The sequence below is a fragment of the Octodon degus genome, unplaced genomic scaffold (assembly GCF_000260255.1).
Source record: "Octodon degus isolate 3935 unplaced genomic scaffold, OctDeg1.0 scaffold00216, whole genome shotgun sequence".
Classification (NCBI taxonomy): Eukaryota; Metazoa; Chordata; class Mammalia; order Rodentia; family Octodontidae; genus Octodon; species Octodon degus.
Window position 1 is genome coordinate 1,131,978 of NW_004524792.1, and position 6,162 is coordinate 1,138,139.

The 6,162-nt window shown below is 48.0% G+C and overlaps 1 pseudogene; it reads right to left on the reverse strand.

Annotated features, from left to right (window-relative positions):
- Positions 1 to 4,096: 4,096 nt before the first annotated feature.
- LOC101589771 lies at positions 4,097 to 4,580 on the reverse strand (annotated as a pseudogene).
- Between the last annotated feature and the right edge of the window lie 1,582 nt (positions 4,581 to 6,162).

Here is a 6,162-nt window from a genome sequence, read left to right on the forward strand (position 1 = left end):
ACGCCCGCCCGCGCAAGGACACGCCCACACCCAGAACACGCCCACCCCGGGCGGGCTCCGCCCACGGCAGTCCCGCCACCGCAGGCCACGCCCCCAGACCCGCCCGGCCACGCCTTCTCGGGGGGCCGAGCGGAGCGGCTCTTCCTCAAGGTCTTTCCCAGACTTCCCAAGAAAATTCCGGGGCGCATAAAGTGGACAAAACCCCCAGCACTAGATGATCCACGGGCGCCCTTCGCCTGGCAGATGATGCCCTGGGCTTAAAGGAGCACAGCATGAGCTTTTCCCGCCCGCGTCTCCACCGGAAGGAAGCTTGCCAGGGCGATGGCATCGCTGTGGTGATGCACCGCGGTGAGCGAACAAGCGTACGTTTTAAAAACCTTGAAAATAACCCCAAGTAAAAAAGTAATTCAGGGTCCCCGGGCGTGGTGGTGCACACCTGTAATCCCAGCACGCCAGAGTCTGAGGCGGGACCATCAAAGTTCAAGCTCAGCCGGGCGGCTTGGTGACTTAGCGAGAGAGACTCTGTCTCAAAATTAAAAAGTGCTTGGGTTACAGCTCAAGGAGAAGGCCTTGGAGCCAGTCCCCAGTCCTGCCGAATACACGGGCGGGACCTGCGGACAACATTTAAAACTAAGGGTGTGCTCAAATTTAACATTAATGATTTTATTCTACATCTTACTGCTTCATGGAATTGCTGCAGATAGGTAAACCAATTCAGCCATTTAAATAAATGACACTGAAGAGCTGGGCTGGAACTCGGTGGAGAGTGCTTACCCAGCGTTGGTGAGGCCGGAGGGGGGCCTCCATCCTCAGCCAAAAAATTAAAAAAAAAAAAAAAATGACCAGAAGGTATCAGATTTTTGGGTTTAGAACCCTCTACACTCTTAAAAATTATAGGTTTCCACAGAAGCTTTGGGAGTGCTCTGCTAACAATACTTTCGAAATTAAGCTCGGGCTGGCCAGACAGCTCAGCTGACTAAAGCATCTGCTTAGGTAGAGCACAGCGGCAGGGGTTCCAGGGTCCTGTCCCCAGGCGCTGAGGCAGCCATTGAGACTGGGGCTGGTGGCACGCGCCTGTAATCCCAGCGCTTGGGAAGCTGAAAACAGGAAAATCACTATGAGTCGAATCTGCATAGTGAGACCCTGTAGACCCTGTACTAAAATACATTTAAAAAAAAAGAAATTAAGGGCTGGTGAGATGGCTCAGTGGTCTAAAGCACCTACTTAGAGCAAGCTTAGCAAATCACAGGGACCTCGGTTCAATCCCCCAGCACCACATGCCAGCCAGCCCCGCCCCCTGGTGGGCTGAGCTGGCCACACACACACACACACACACACACACGCGCGCATAAATAAAATTTAAAAAAAACTGAGGCATATAAAAATTATCCATTCTTTCATTTAAAAATAGCAATAAATTTGTGATATGGTAACCTAAACAACGTGAATAAATGTGTATTTCAAAGCAAATAAAACCAGGCTCAGAGTGACTGACATGGTTTCAGATTTGTGCTCTAGCCATTTGTGTTAAACAGCAGAAGACAGGTTTCTTTCTCTATCCATTTGCCTACGTTCAAACTGCTCAGCAGCATGGACCACGTGGCCTCTAAGAAACCTTAGTGTATGCTTATGTGAGAATCTGAGCGATAAAGCAAATAATATGTTAAAATAAAAATAGTTTTGAGCCCATTCCAAAAAGGATCTGGAAACCCTCAGGAGTTCCCAGACCTCACCTCCTGAGCTCAGGTTTCGGGTGAGGATCGTTGAGGTGGAGTGCTATGCACGGCCCATGAACTTTGTATAGTAAATGGGCGCATTTTCAGACAGGTGAATTTGACAAGTTGTGCGTACTGGTACTTGAAAAGCCTGGAAAGGTGGTGGTGGCGTTGTCAGGACTGTCTCGGTCAGATGGAGAGTTGTTCATTGCTGATGGTGTTTTCTCTTCCTGCTTGTTTGCATTTTCTGATGCACTTTTGAGTTCTATTTTGGTAATCAAGAAAAAGTAGTCATTTTAAATGGCATTGCAGATCCTTGGACGGGCCCCAGGGAATCAAATGAGGGCTGCTGAAGACCTCGGGCAGATGTCAAGAGGCTCCAGATCCCTGGCTGGCCCTTGGGGAGCCCAGAGCTGCAGGTGCTGCTGTAGGCTGTTTGTTGAACCAGAAGCCTCTGATTGTTGCAAAGGAGATGGTCTTAGGGTCCCAAAGGCTTCTAAGTAGGGTCTGGAGACAACTCAAAGGGTCCACTTACCATCGTGCAGCTAGCCAGAGATGCTTCTGAAGACTAGATGCTGGTCCTATAGTTAAACTCACTCCTTCACCCCATCTCATGAAGCTAACCATAAACCCACTTAGAGAAAACTGGGGTCGTAAAATAGGAACAAATAGGACATCTTGGGGAATAGGGCAAACATTAAACTGCACTGCCCTGTGACAGGCAGATGGTCAACAGCATCTGGGAAATGTAAACCTTGAGGCAATTCTGTGATACTCTTGTAACATTCTGAAAATGAGGCAATGCAGTTACTAAGGAAACCTAAAGCGCATAGAACCAGAAAGCAAGTTCGGGCTGCTACTGACAACTTTGGGAGTCCTGACCCAAAGTCAGGGCACTGGTCAGTCTCAACTTCTCAGGATTAGTTTGTCAGTCTTGTTTGTGTTTCCTCAAATGTGCCCACACTTTTAGATTACACCTGAATTTGCTATGTGGATTGGCGGATTGCTGGTGGTCCTGCTTCTGCCTTTCCTTCCCCTCTACATCACCACATAGAAGCTCAGAGGGCTCCAGAGCTGGCTCTGCTGCTGCTGATCAACACGACTACAGCTGTTGTTGCAAACTTTGTTAGCTTTGGTTTCTTGCTTGTGGTGCGGGTTGAAAGGGTGAATGTACTAGCTAACTGCTATGGGCACAGCTGGCAGCAAGCCCACCAGTGCTGGAATGCATAACTGAGAACTGTGATCAATTTAAGGGGGAAGCTTCATACCTTTTGTGTACTAGAATGGCCATCTTTTGGGGTAGGGTGGCCATCAGAGGGGAGGCTCGTTCTGTGCGCAGTCAGCGGGGTGTGGGAGACTGTTACTGGGAAACTGGGGCATCTGGATTAGTTCCTCTGTATAAATTCCTGGCCATGTGTAGTTCAGACAGTGTCTCAGTGGCTTAGGATGTGTGCGTGTGAGCTTCCAAACTGTTTTAGTAAACCCCCTGTGTTTTGCCCCCAGCTCCTCAGGGTGATCTTGCCTCTGGCACCTCTGCCGCCCTACCCTGCTCTTCCTGCTGAGCCTGCTGCTCAACCCCCTCGCCTACCTCCCAGGTGACCGCCCTCCACACTGCAACAATGGAAAGTGATATAAGGCAAAGGAACTCCCAACCTGAAAGGTTCCCGGGACATCTCATGTTCTCTAAAACTGAAGAATGAATTTTAGGAGCAACAGAAGTTAAGAGCAGGATATATTTATTGAGGGAAAGAAAGCTTCTGTTCAAGAGAGGGACAGGAGGTGACCTGAGTGGTTTGCCAAGGTCCAAGGTAGGAAACATGAGAACTCGCTAGGTGGGTGCAAGGCGGGATAAAATACGGTCAACTGGGGCTGGGCATATAGCTTGGCAGTTCAGTGCCTGCCTGGGAAGTGCAAGGTCCTGAGTTCAATTCCCAGTACCAAACAAAACAAAACAGCAACAGCAAAGAAACAAAACTATGGTCAACCAATAAAATTACAAGCATAACTGCTCAGGTAAAATTGATTAAATCAGGATCAAAAGGGGAAGCAAGTTGTGTAGCAAGTGGGTACGAATACAGAACAGGGGCTCTTCCTGTAGGAGGCTGGGTTAATGACTCTGGCGATTTCAAGGTGATTGACACCAATTTAAAATATCAATCCCTGCTGTTTATCCTTAGGGAGATATATGGGTGCATTTGTTTAATCTTTTGTCTTGAGGTCTGGCCCACAGTGGAGGTGTCTGTCTCCCACAGTTGCAAGTTATCTCCTCTTCAGTACTAGGTCCTTTGAAGGCCCGGCCCTGTCTGCCTGCCTATATTTCTCTTTTTTTTTTTTTTTTTCTGGCTGCCCATTTATTCAACAGAAAATAAAGTCCTCCAACTTTACTGCGGTGGCTGACCACATCCACGACCAAATCCGCCTCTTAACTGGAATTCAGTGGCTGAACGGGCCCCCGCCTTGGCCTTCTTGTCGGCACCAGCATCTGTAGGAGTCCCTGTCGGCCTCCCCGCATGTGAGCCCCACGGGCTGCTCGCCCTGCACATCTTTGGGTTGGGGTCTGCCAGTGTGAGACCGGCTGTGGTGCAGAGTAGCAGACACAATCTCGGGGGGCAGGTGGAGGTAGTCACGGAGACACTGGATGCCCTCGTTCGTAAGGTACCAGTAGAAGTGTCTCCAGACAAACTGTTTTTTCGCATAACCTCAGGACTTGAGAGACTGCATGGCTTTCATGACGTGAAGGTTGGACACATTCTTGTCTGCCAGCTCCGGGTGCTTGGGCATGTGGACGTCTTTCTTGGCCACCATCACCCCCTCCTTCAAAAGGAGCTCGTCAATGGCGATCCAGTTCTTCTTGGGCATCAACATCACAATGGCTATCTGGTCTGAGGCCTTATAATATTTCTACCTGATTCAGCTGCCTACAACAATATGGCAAAGCCTGTTCAGTCAGCCTCACATATCTGCTGCAAGCTGCAGAAGTTAGAAAGTTTAGCAGGAATGAGTCTGACTCAGTTGATAGAAATTGCTCAGAAAGTGTTTCATAAAAGAGAGGATGCAGAATGGAAATACAGACAGGAAAAGAGAAAGTGATATTGGCGGCCGATAGGCAGGAGGGCGGGCTGGGATCCAGGGAAAAGGGAGAGAAAGGCGAACAGGGAAGAGGTCCTCGTGCTTCCCTGGATCCACAGCAGTGCACCTATTGCAAGGAGGGATCTTTCAAGCCAGAATGTCCAAAGCTGCTAGAAAAGGAAAAGAAGGAAGTGTTCAAGATGGAATCAGAGGAAGCTTCAGATTGATGAGGTCATGGGTCGCTGCCTCTCAGCCCCAGGGAATTTAGGAAGAAAACCTGTCAGGCCTTTGCTAGATGCCAGTGCAGATTTGTCAGTAATTACCCAGCTGCGGCCCTACGTGCAAACCAGAGAGTGCTGTTTTCCAAAGGCTTGGGAAGAAGACCCAATTGCTGGCTCTGGCAATTTGTGTGCCCCAGTAAGAGTGGATTTGTGGGACATGTGAAGTCAGTTTGTTTGAGACAATATCCAGTGGCCATGGAGACTAGGAAAGGGATTAAACCCCACATTCAAAGGCTGCTTGAAGATGTTATCCTGAGTGAACGTCAGTTCCCCTGGACTACACCTCTCTTGCTAGTCTGAAAGCCCGTGACAGATGAATACGGTCCTGTGCAGGACTTGTGAGCTGTCGGTGCTATGGTCGTCACCCTCTACCCTAGTGTACCTAATTCTTATGCTCTGCTCAGTTTGCTTCTTCCCACTCGAACTTGGTTTACTGTATTGAACTTGCAGGTGGGGCCAGGGAGGTAGTTCAGTAGAATAAGCGTCTGCCTGGCAAGCGCAAGGGCCTCAGTTCAATGCTCAGTTCTGCCAAAAAAAAAAAAAAGAACTTGAAGGATACCTTTTCTGTATTCCATAGTTTGTTGCATCTGAAGACTTGTTTGCTTTTATTATTATTATTTTTTTAAATGTATTCAGTACAGGTGCTACAGGGTCTCACTACACAGATCAAACTTGCAGTGATCCTCCTGTTTTCAGCCTCCCAAGTGCTGGGATTACATGTGCACACCCCCACACCCAGTCTCAATCTGCCATTTCTGCATGCCCCAGGGGCGGGGTGGCACAGCATGCTGGGGATCGAACCCTGGTCCCTGTGTCTGCCTAAGCAGGCGCTTTAATCTGCTGAGCTATCTGGTCAGCCCAAGACTTGTTTGCTTTTAAGAAAACAAGTGGAAAAAAAAAAAAAAAAAAAAAAAAAAAAAAAAAAAAAAAAAGGGGAAAAAAAAAAAAAAAAAAAAAAAAAGAAAAGAAAACAAGTGGGAAAAAAGAAATGCCAACTAACATGGATAAGGCTCCCTCAACAAAAGTTGCTAGTATTATTAAGACAAAATAGACTAAAAATATATTAACTATAGATAACAGGCTTTTATGTTTTTTTA